We start from the raw sequence: 12,653 nt of genomic DNA, 5'->3' as shown, positions 1-12,653 counted from the left end.
GTCCAATGTATAGTGGTGGAGCGGCCTGTCTTTCTCATGCCTGATATTTCTTCCCTGATGTCCTGCCTATGTGTGGGAATGTATAGTACTTCTGGTAAAGTGTCATATGTTGTGGCATTAACTAGGAAGTGTACTACCTTTACACGTGTTAAGTGCATTTGGCCCATAATGCTATACAAATGAAGATGTAAACAACATTGAGCTATGTCTGGGGGTACTTCTTTCGTGGAGTGCAGTCTATCTTGACCATTCGCATGAGGAAATTGGAAGCACACGAAGCATGACCTATTTCTGACATGCGCTGATGCCACATGTTATCTGACAATATAGCGTGGGCATTATGAGTCACATTGTAATTAGAGAGCTCTCTCCTGATGTGGAAAACCTTGGAATCAGAGGTTACTTTACTAGCAAAGAGTAGAAAGAGTAGACTTGAAAGCTAAAAAAGAAGTCCAAAAAGAAAAATAAATATCTTTTAAGCTGTCCTTTAAAAAAATTGTCCAAAAGCATATTTGGAGGGGGCCTTTCATGACTACATTTTTAGCCCCCCCCCCCTTGTTCCATTTGCATTGTTCATTGTTTTGGTCGAGAACCTGGGTTGAGATGCACATGCCTGTGGTGTATCTAGGGTTTCCTGCCATCCACCTTGAGGGCGGTTGGTGTGACCATGGTGACTGTGTAGGGTCCCTTTAAAGGTTATTCCTCCATCTACGGACCTAATTGCAGACAAACACCTGATCTCCTACTTGCACAGCAGGGAGGTCTATCTCAGTGTTGGCTCACTTTTCTTTTTCCTTGATTACCTGTTTGGAGATGAACCTTGCACACTTCATCATTTTACACAAATACATATACATTTCATCTTTCAGTGCTTGTGCTACAACTACTAAGGCTGCAGTTGCTAGAGCCTGCTCACAGGGATGATATCCTTTTTATGACTGAGTCCAGCAGCCTACTGAAGTATGTGATCGGTTTGTGCCTTAGCGGATACTTCTGTGTGAGGACATCTGTCACCACCTGACCATTGCAATGGCAGAATAAATAAAAACTTCTTGGTGTAATCTGGAGTTCTCAAGACAGGAAAATTTGTTATTTCAGTTTTCAGTGTCTGAAAAGTATCTTTTATCTTTGGTGTCCATGTTGTCCTGTCCTCTTTGTCTCTTGCCTGTTTAGTAGCAGTTAACTAGGGGGCTATTAGCATGCTATAGTCAAATACTCACTGTCTCACATAGTTACAGAGACCCAGAAATTTGTGTAAACCTTAAACAGCTTCTGGCTCTGTCATTTGGCAGATGGAGGCTGCCCTTTCAGGTGTTACATGCCTACCAGATGCTGACAGTAACTGTTCTAAATATTTGCATTGTTACTGGCAGTACTGAATCATCTATCTCTACTTTATAACCTCTCTGGGTAAGAGTGATTAGAAGAGATTTCTCAGTGGGGCTACAAATCAATATATGATCAACATATTGCACTAGAGTGCGTTCAGATTGAAAATTAAACAGATCATTCTTTATCGCTCTGCTGAAAACGCTGGGGGACCTGCAATACCCTTTGGATAAATGAGAGTACAATTACTAAGCCCTGCGACATGAGAACGATGTCAGATAGTGGCCGTCTGGATGAAGAGGAATGCTGAAGAAGACATTCTTAAGATCACTAACTGAAAAATAATTTGCATGCTGGGGATAATTCATCAAGATGATGGAGGGGTCAGGGACAATCGGGAATTCCAGTACCACTATGTCATTCAAAAGGTGCAGGTCTTGAATAACCCTGGGCGTCGTGCTCCGCTTCGCCCACGGAGTGCACGTAGCGCTGCCTGCTTCACCATTTATGAAGTAGGCGAAGCAGGCAGTGCTACGCACACACCGTAGCGAAGCAGAGCTGCCCGCCACCCGCCTCCCGCCCGCCCTAAATTAAAATAATTAAAAGAAGGTTTAAAGTAAATATAAACCTCTTACCTTCAGCGCGGCGTCCCGGGGCTCCCTCTTCTTGGTGACGGTAACTTCTTCATGCAAATGCGCATGCGGGACACCCGCGCATGCGCATTTCTCGTGAGAAATGCACATGCGCGGGCGTCCCCGCATGTGCATGTGCGTGAAGAAGTTACCATCAGCAAGAAGAGGGAGACCCGGGACGCCGCGCTGAAGGTAAGAGGTTTATATTTATTTGAAACCTTCTTTTAATATTTTAAAATTAGGGCGGGCGTGAGGCGGGCAGCGCATAGTGGGGCTACATAGAGCGCGCGAGTGTGCATAGATTTTGGCACAGTACGCACTGCTCCACGTAGCCCCACTACGCCCACTACGCCCAGACCTGGTCTTGAACCATAAGCCAAGTTTTACCCTTAGCTTTCTTGACTGGGTAAATCGGGGTGCTGCGAGGAGATACTCAAGTGTAAATCACTCCCTCTTCCAGCAATGCCTGTATAATAGGGGCAATGCCCTCATCTGCTTCCTTGGACAGGCGATATTGCTACACCCTGGATAAGAGGGTGCCTTCCTTCAATGTAATCCGGTAAGGTGCAGGAGTGCCGATGAGGCCAACATCGTGGTAACCGTTCCTTTACTGAATCAAACATTCTGCTTGGTGGAGGCGTCTGACTTCTCACACTGTCCTCCATGGTATGTACTCTTGAAAAATCATAATTATTCTGTTGGGGTCATCATCAAAAGTTGATCATCCAGTATCTTCCTTACCAACATTCCTTGTTCTAGGAAGATGGCACATGCTCACAAAACATTATCATGGTCACTTGCTATCAGAGCGCCATAGTCCGGTGCTATTTCTAAAGCTTCTATCTGCAATATCAACCCAGCATCTGACAGCCCAGAGTCCTGTCCCTGTTGTCTAAAAAGGAATACTTTGGGCAATTCAACCTCCTCTCTTCCCAGTAACTCTCGTATCTCTTCTATAATGGTGTATACTGCTGTAGTAAATGTCTCCAAATCATTGGGTCGTGCTCTGATTTAGACTCTGGTGGAGTAATTTACTGTTAGTGCCATGATGCTGGAAGGTGAGACCTCAAGGGTGGAACAAAACATGGTACCATCTGGTTAAAAATGAATTGTCATATTTAATTTGGCCATCAAATCTGTTCATCACAAATTAGCTGGGGCAGCTGGAGAGAACAATAAACAGCCATCAATGTGTTTCCCACTTAATTTCCTCTTTACTGGTCTGGTAAAAGGAACCCTTATAACTTCCTTCAAGAATCCCTGTGTGTCCATTGGACTGTTGGAAATCGGAAGACCTCCCTCTCTAAAACACAATATTGTTGGTCCTGTATCTATGAGGAATGCATACTTCTTCTCATTGATAGCTTCCGTCATAGTGGGTTCCTCATCTACCCTGTGAGTTACTGACAAGACTGGACACATAGAAATACTCTATTGGCACCGTAATGTTGTGTATCCTCCCACATGATTGCCTGGAAAGGATTTCCTCTCCTCACAACTACAACCACTTGTCCATTTTGGAGTGGAGTTCCAAGGAGGGGGGCTTGGTAGTTCTGATGAGGTTGTCCCCGCTGCGTTTGGGGTATTGCTGGCTACTCATTTTGCCAGGGTGACTGGGGCACATATATTATTTGTTTATTTTTGTTGTGGCTGTATTGTCATATTTTCTGGTTGACTATACATTCCCATTCTTTATTTGGCTCATCTCATCTTTTCTTGTTAAAGTCTTTAATCAAATGCCCAAATCTCTGACCATAACAACATGACTGAGCCCTTCTTGGAGGATCCGTCCTACCTCTTCCTTCTCCTCCTCCTCCTCTACTACTTCCCCTGTGCCTGTATATCATTCTGCTGTTGCTGTATTGTCATTGGGTGGCCCCTGGGACTGTTCCTACAGACATTACAGTCATCTGAGTTGCTGCTGCCACTACAGCACCTTCCATTGCTTCTTTCTTAGCTAATTTCTGCCACACCAACTGGGCTACTGCTGTCTCTGCTATTTCCTGTTTACTTTTGCTTTTTCTTGCAAAAATTGATTATGTGTGCTTGGATTTCGATCCAGGGCTTGGCTTCCAGTGCCACTACATTATCTACACTGTCCTGAACTTCAGGAGGCAAGCCTTTCTTGACTACATTATAAAACAGGACATCTTTACCTCCTGTCAATTCCTAGCCCTGACCCACCACCTGGGTCCATTTTTCTTTCATCTTATTGATGTATTGTGCAGGATCCTCATTTACTTGTATAGACTGAGCCATGAGGGATCCAATGGCTGGCCTATCAGGGTACATTTTCCTCAGCTGATCACATACTAGATCTGACCAGATTAAATAGAGACCCATCACACCTTGTATCAGTGAGGGTCGCATGTCTAATTCTAGCCTTTTGAAATACTGTGTCTGTTTCATACCCTATGAGGTAACTAAGCAGGCATTTTACATCCCCCACTGCCAGTGTTATACCTACAGTTTGTCTTCAAATGATCCATTTCCCTGCTCTCTCCATAAGCAGTGGCAACTGTTTTCTGAGGTTTTCCTTGTCCATTTGTGGCCAAGTAACATAATGGGGTGCCCCAGGTCCCTTACGTATAAAGGGCCTCTGATGCAAATGGCTGGTTGCTCACTGGGGATGGTGCTGTCGAGCATGCTTCTGCTATATATGTAGACATTTCCCCATGTACGGGTAGTCCCAATCTGGATCACCCTCATCATACAGAATGCAATCCTCAGCATTTGTCATGTCATGTAGGTCAAAGAACCCATCTTGTGGCCATATACTCATTTGTGGAGCTAACCACTCAGTCCAGTCTGCTACATTTTCTACAAATGGTGCAACCCTATGCCAACTATTTTCTCCCTCAGCGACAGTCTTCCTGGCAGTGAGATCCTCACTACACAAATTTGATAGGGTACTCATTTGCTGTGCTGGTCTGCTGTGGATTTGCACTCTAACCTTGCTGGATCCCATTCTGGGGTTTGGCTGCCCATGGGTGCTTTGGAATTGTAACCGCTCAAGCTCTGTAGCTCAGATGTTTCTACTTCTAGGGAGCACATAACGCTTTGCCTCGTTGCATCAGTTGGTTTAGGGCTTTAGACAGTCTCCATGTGCCTCTTTTGTAGTCTAAGTTAATGAGTACTCTCTCTTGGATATCATAGGTAGGGTGACTTGCTTCTGGGGTTTGAAACAGGTCACCCATGCTCTCAACACGCTGGTGTATAGATTCTATCCTGTCCGCAAACTTACCAAAACTTCACTGAGTTTCTCCTGTAAAGTCATCGTCATATCCTTCTCTTCATTTCACTTGTCTCTTCTCCTCTCACTGCATGATAGGCAGTCCAGCACACTCTCTAGTGAGACGATTACTCTCCCCTTCTCCTTTTACCAAGGGGATAGACTATCTTTAGTCCTTCTATGCTCATGTACCCTTTCTTGAGATATTGGCTGTTGTGTCATGTCTACAGTCCTATGCACATAGTCACTCCATCCTGCATTCCCTACATCCCTTTGCTGTGGTGTAGACACTCATTCTCTAATTACTATACCTGTAGTATCCCTTTTCTGAAGCAACTGTGAGATTGCTGATGATATATGTGACTGGTCATCACTGCCCCCTGACCTCTGTTCTTTGTTGTTATCCTGCTGGAGAAAGACTGGATCTAGATGCAATATGAACTGCAACTCTAATTGCAATGAAAAGTGGGGATCCCCTACCATGGTTTGCTGCCTAAGAGTTCTTGCCTTCTTTGGCTTTCGTATTTGTGGGGTTGCCTTGAGGGTCGCTGTCAGGTAGCGTGGAGGTATTCCAATTTCAGGGTTCTCAAACCCTACTGCAACTTCTTGCAGCTGCACTAGTGGGTAGATGGTTGCACAAACAATGAAGTTGTGTGAAGTCCTTTGTGTGAAGGCAGGGCAGAGGCACACCTAATCCTTGTATTGTATGGCTGTCTGGGAGGAATAAACAAAGTTCAACTGCCAACTGCCCCCAGACATGTGACAAGAATTTTAAATTGCAATTTCCCAGACACCAAACATGCTACTTGCTCCTAATCAAAAGTTAGCACTTATTAAATGTAATAACAGAACCCAATGTTATCCTATGGGAGAAGTAGGTTTCATAGTAGTGAAATACACATTTTTTCACTAAGTTTGGGTCTCTAACCCCTCATCAGCATGAGTCCGCTGAGAGGCTGTGGCCTGCCTGAACTCAGAAGTTAGTCCCAAACAAGTATGGTCTCATCTTCCTCAGTGACCAGGTTAGAGCACAACCTTCCCTCTCAATATCACTCCACCTCTGTTCCCTGCAGGACATTTTAGGAATTTTTGGAGGCCATGGGCAAAATGAATTTTGGGCGTCCATGTTTGGAACAGCTTTGAATTTATCATCCATTTTCAGCTTTTAATGCTCATTTTGCCAAGGTCACTGAGAGTGCACAGACACACTGGTTCAAATTATAAATGTGTTTACATCTAATATTCAGGGATAGTGGTGTGTCTTTCCAGGATTGTAATGTAGCAGTAGCTTACATACATTATTGTAAATAATCACTGCAACCCACTGCCATTTCCTATATGTGAGGTCCTGGTTTGATCTAAAATGATTTTTTAGTGGCTGTTGCATGGTGCTGAAAAACCTAAACACATAATTTCTCTGCAAAATGTCTGTAATAGACTTCCATACATCACATGTATTAAAAAATAAATTAAAGGAAACTAGTATTTAAAAAAATCTATGTTTAAGAGTTATTTGAGGTCACCAGGGCAGGAATGTGTGGAAAACAGAGCCGGATCAATCAGGGGGCCCATTTTTCCCATGCCTCAAAATGTTTCTGGTTCCCTGGGAAGTATCACCCTGGAGATGAAAGCTACATGTTGGTCTAGGCCCTCCTCATTCAACTGCAGTAACACTGCCCCAATGCCATACCCTGAAGCATCAGGCCAGAAACGTTTTAAAGGTATGGGCAAAGTAAGCCCTGGACCAGGGCCCACCCTATCAGGAGGGCCCCAGATCGAGCCGGCCCTGGTCTGCAGAGTGTCTTTCCCTAATGGCCTTGAATAATAGATTGCTTTAAATACCGTTTTCCTTTAATACATTTTTAATGTGGGTGATGTATGGGAGTCTATTACAAACATTTTGCAGGGAAATGTTTCTCATCACAATGCAGCATCAATTAAAAAAATCTTTTAGATCAAAACAGGACCTCATATATGAAACATGGGGGGGGGGTAACAAATATTATTTGCAACAATATTAGTTTGCTGCTGCTGTCAGGTTTAGTGACATGCAAACCCATGTCACTAAACCTGAACATTATGGTCCATATTTATGAAATAGAAATGTAGCACAGCAAGTCACCATGTCATGCTGCACTGTGCTGTGTTACAGGGAGAGGGCAGAAATGTGCTGGATTTATCACAATCCGATGCATTCCTTAATTTCCGCAGTGCTGGTGCACAATGGTTTGCCTAGCGCAAACGTTGGCACCCTGGCACTATGGTGCAAGTGCACCTGTTTGCATGTAGAATTGTTTTTGTACAGGAAGGGGCACCTTCCTGCACACAAACAGTCCCCTGAAGCATATTCTTATATCTATGTGTGCTGTAGAAAGAGAAAGTAATAAGGAGAAATACACATGTTTCTCCTCATTACTCCTCCCCTGAGAAGGCATAGGATTTTAGTGCATCCCAAGGTGTACAAGTAATGTTAAATCTGGGAATGCGTAAAAGTCCATGAGTGTTGCTGGGAACACCCACCCAACACCTATGGAACACCTTCCCAGGGCAGAGTAATGCAATGCAGTGATTTGTGCTGTGCTGTGTTAGTCCTGATGTATGAAGTCACTCAGCGCCACACAGAGTAGCCTTGCATGGCATGACAAATCACATTTGGGGGTTGCGTTGGGCATGTGCCACGTTGCATGCTGAAAATGCAACTCAGCTCCCTTGATAAATAGGGCCCTTAGAATTTGGATCCAGGTGCGTGTGCACATGGGCAATCAGCAATAGAGAGACAATAGTAACAACATGGGATTTAGCCAAAATTGTGCTTTAAATCCTGGCATGCCAGGAAACCTTTTAAAACTTAAGCATAGAGCTTCAAAAGATTGACCCACCACAAATGCGGGTCCATTGCTCCTCAACGCCACAAGCAAACAACATGACAGTCCAACTAACACAGCAGTAAGGCACTGGGTTCCAAGTGGGGGGTGATGTGGGCAGATCAATTCTTGATAAACTTACAAAAACTACAATAGTGAAATTCCCGACATCAAGTCACATTGGCCAGTACCGGCAGCACCAGCAGCATCCTACAGCGGAAGCAATCCAGAAATGCCATGGACCCCCAGCGACCAAGATATTAACTGGTCCTGATTGAAACATCTCAGCGTTAGAGCAGGACAGTATTAACATTTGCTCCTGGGACATCCATGGCTTTGAGACAATGCTGCAATATGGAGACACAATGTCATTTCTCCAAAATGTTTATATCACACAGGAAACCTGGAATTTAAAGCCAATGCCAATAGTTAACTATGTTGCACATAATGTGAGATTTTTTTGTTTGGTGTGTGATGTTCCTCAATCGAAAGGATCTGAAATTATGTGCAACTGGGGTGGGGTGGGTCTTCTCCACATACTCCTCTACAAAATAACTGGATACAAATAACAAAGGTAGAACCGCTTCATATCATAAATGTTTACATTCTTGCGTGAGAAGCAAAGAAGAAGGGAAGGAAGGCTACCCTGTCTGAGTTAATAAAGCCACTACATACTTTACACCAACAATCACTCCCTTCCATTTCAAGAAAACTTCCTTACTAACCTCAATCAAAGTATTATTAAATGGAGCAATCAACAACATGCCATCAATCTACGAAAGCAGCTAGAAAAACTAGTTCTAAAGATGCTGAACGGCAACACGAGGGAGGACATCCAAGCATCAATAATCTTCCTCAGTTGTACGATGACATCAAAAATAGACTTCACGCTAATTAGCAAAAAAGGTTTCCCACTGGTAAGCCAATTTGAAGTCATCCCGCTCAGAGAATGAAAACTTCTAACAAACCCTTAGAATTGAATGAAAGTTTCATAAGTTGAGTCCAGCAAATAAGTTAGTCTCCAGTCCAGTCAGCTATAACATAGAAAGGCTAAAATGGCATGGCTCAGGGATTGAGGAGATCGTGGCAGAAGTTTATCGCAGAGTATGAGTACCAGAAGAAGCAACACCAGTAGAAGTCCAACATGAAGAGGCCTGGGCAATGCTAAGCAAGATCCTACTGACAAAATGTCTGTCCAGAACAGTACCACATGTGAGTACAAAAGGAATATGCACAAAAGGGGGAATAGGAAGACAAAGCAGGCACAGCACCGATCTGCATAAGCGAACATCACAAATACAAGAGAAGTGAGAAGAAAAACGGTGGACATAATAAAAAAAGGGAAGAGGGTGTGAAAAAAACTCATTATGAAACTTGAGAATGGTAAAAGAAGCTAACAAGAAGGAATCTGGAAGCAAGCTCTTATGGACCAGCAAATTACCAAACAGCAAGGAATTCTGGCAAGCGATAAATGGAGTGGAAGGGGAAAGGCTCAACATCAAAACTTGGAGATTGTGGTAGAGGTTTGAGAAGCCCATATCCGCAAAATGTATGCTCTGCCAGCCAACCACCTGAAGGAAGAGGGCAGACAAAACAGACATTTACTGATACCCCCGCAGGCAGAAGATAACAGGGAGTCCCAGGAGGCAAAGCAAATATCGGCAACCCACAGCAACCAAACGGACCCCTCAGAAATTCAGAGTAGCTTGAGCAACAACCTGGGTCAGACCAGGTACGGGGACAATCACAAACTTAACAGCACTTACCATCTTAGCTGAAAAAGCAAAACAATGTAAAACCCGGTTCTTTCCATATTTCTTTGACCTTGTTGGCCTTTGACCCGGTCCCGCACGGCTAAATTTAGTAAAAACTGGCAGAATTGGGCATCGCAAGTAATTTGTTAAGAGCAATCATATCATTGTACGAAGAGACTTGGGCTCAGTTGAAATTAGGGATGGCAACAAAGTCACAGAAAAAATAGATACTATGAATGGACTGAAACAGGGATACATACTAGCCCCAAGTCTGTTTAAACTATACCTAGCTGACTTTGAAAGCTATCTTCCGCAAAAGGAAAGTCATCCCCTAACCTTGGCAATAGAGAAAATTGGCTGCCTACAGTATGTCGGCAACATTGTCCTTTTGAGACAAATGGCAATTGGTATTATAAAACCATTATTTTCCATTCCAAAAGCAGCATCTCCAACGCAGGTTTACCTTGAATTTAGATCTGCAGAGGAATAACCAAAATCACTCTTGGGGAGTATATCCTGAGAGGCAATAGATGAGCTAGGTAACCAAGATACATGAATCAGTAGCATGGAAAAGCAGCCTTTTGTTGAGTAACTAATTCTTCCACCAGATATCTGTCTCATTTAAATGGTGAGATCTTCTTCGCAAATAGATGGCATGCCTTGACAGTAATTAACTCATATGTATTGAGCCCACCGGAGTACGTCAGGCCATTTTTGTCCAGCCTTAAAATTAGGCCTGGGCCAAAATTCCGTTACGCTCGCGGAAATTGCGATAATTTTGCATTTTTTCATTCCGCGGAAAGTGCGAAAATGTCAAAATTTCCGCAATCCGCATCTTACCGGTAATTTTTTTCTTGCTCGCGCTGTAAAAAAATACATTCTTACCTGACTCCCCGCGTTCGCGTTTTCCTGACCCGGTCGCGTTTTCCACGAGATGTTGGATTGTTGGTAGCCATTTTGCGCTGTCTTGCGACAGTTCGCGCACGCATTAATGTCATTTGTCGCGCGATCACGTCATTTGTAGCGCGATCAAGTCTTTCTTCTCGCGATCATGCACCGCGAGAGTATGAGAAGATTGAGATCTCGAACACGTCATTCCCCACCGCGAGCGAGAGCGCGAGGACGCGGGCACGTCTAATCGAACGCGTAAAGGAGAAAGAGACCCCGAACATGTCATATCCAACGCGAGAGGGAGCGAGAGAACGCCATCAAGTCATTTTGGACACGCCATCGACATCCGGCGGAAGTAATGTGAAGCTCGAGAACTCGAACATGTAAAATTTTCAATTTGGAGAAGAATATCGGCTCTAGCAGCATGAAACCTTCTGCAAATGATGATTTTGGATGAAAACAACTCCTCAGATTGACATTTGGCTGTCCTTTTTTGTGCAAGGAGTCCTTTTTTAAAAAGGTGGGGAGAGGGAGGAAGTGCCACATAATCTCCAACTTCCTGTTCCTGTCCAGCAGGCTCCTCCCAGTGCTTTGTCCATCTGCTGCTCATTCTGCCTTTGGATTTGGAGCTCGAAAGATCACTCTTTTTGTCTGCTGCAACATTGCAATTGGATTTAAGGATTTTTTAATTGGATATTTTACAAGTAAGTGGTTGTTGTGTCTGTTTGATTGGGGGCATTGCAGTTGTTGTAACTACAATTTATTTTTGGTAACTATCATCATTCCTTAAATGTTGTGGGTAGTAGTAGTCAGTAGTAGGCCCGAGCTAGTCATGGCCTCATGGGTGTGTGCATGATGAAGCAACTGTTCCTTTGGTGTTTTTTGAATGTATTTCATTTTCAAGCATCATTTAGGGCCTGGATGGCATTGGAATTAGTTGGGAAATGTGTTTTTTTGGGGTGGGCTTTCTGACGTTGTTGGGCCTGGCCATGTGGCTGGTGGCCATTTTGAAGTCTAGGCCTGCAAGCTTGCCTGGCCTTGTCTGCCAACAGGCCTGCTTTCTTCCAGTAGGATCAGAGCAGGTAGCCACAGCTTTATTAATCAAGTGTTTTCTGTGTGGTCTGTTGAATTTAGACATCATTTAGGGCATGGATGGCATTGGATTGAGTTGGGAAAGTGTTTTTTTTTGGGGTGGGCTTTCTGATGTTGTTGGGCCTGGCCATGTGGCTGGTGGCCATTATGAAGCCTAGGCCTGCAAGTTTGCCTGGCCTTGTCTGCCAACAGGCCTGCTTTCATCCAGTAGGATCAGAGCAGGTAGCCACAGCTTTATTAATCAAGTGTTTTGTTTTGTGTGGTCTGTTGATTTTAGACATCATTTAGGGCATGGATGGCATTGGATTGAGTTGGGGAAGTGTGTTTTTTTTTAAAGACATGCTTTTGTTGTGTGTGTCTGGTGTGTGTTGGTGTGCAATGCATGCACCCTGCAGACCTTTTTGGGGTCTGTGAATGTTCGTATTTGCATTTTGTTGCATTAAAAAGCCAGAGCAGTGTGCTTTAGCATGCATCCTTTACCTGGCTTTTATAGGCCTTTTGTCAGCTCCTGGTGTTTCCCAGGCCCCCTGCTTGTTTGTGATTTGTGAGTGTCCATGTGGCTGGTGGCCTTTTTTGTGTTGGGAGTTATTACTGTCTTGCTTTTGCCATATAGGCCTGCATGGTTTTCCTATTGGCTTACTGCTTCCATCCATCCACCCCCTTTGCCAGCAGCAGCTCCATGGATGCTGAGATGCTCAAATAATTTAATGGCAAATAGGGTCCACCCCACTTCCATTACATTTTTATTTTGGTGGTTCTTATTAACTTTCCTATCCTTCCTGAGAGTGTAGTGTGTGACTGTACACAGTAGTATAACATAGCCCTTGTTCAAAAAAGTCCTAAATGTCTAGACTATCTT

At 43.9% G+C, this 12,653-nt stretch overlaps 1 protein-coding gene across 2 annotated transcripts in view; it reads left to right on the top strand.

Annotated features, from left to right (window-relative positions):
* Nucleotides 1-12,653, top strand: part of LOC146822197 (uncharacterized) — a 331,935-nt gene that overhangs the window by 203,877 nt on the left and 115,405 nt on the right. The window lies entirely within an intron of this gene.

This window comes from Triturus cristatus, chromosome 6, assembly GCF_964204655.1.
Source record: "Triturus cristatus chromosome 6, aTriCri1.1, whole genome shotgun sequence".
NCBI lineage: Eukaryota > Metazoa > Chordata > Amphibia > Caudata > Salamandridae > Triturus > Triturus cristatus.
This window is presented reverse-complemented; position numbering and strand designations above follow the sequence as displayed.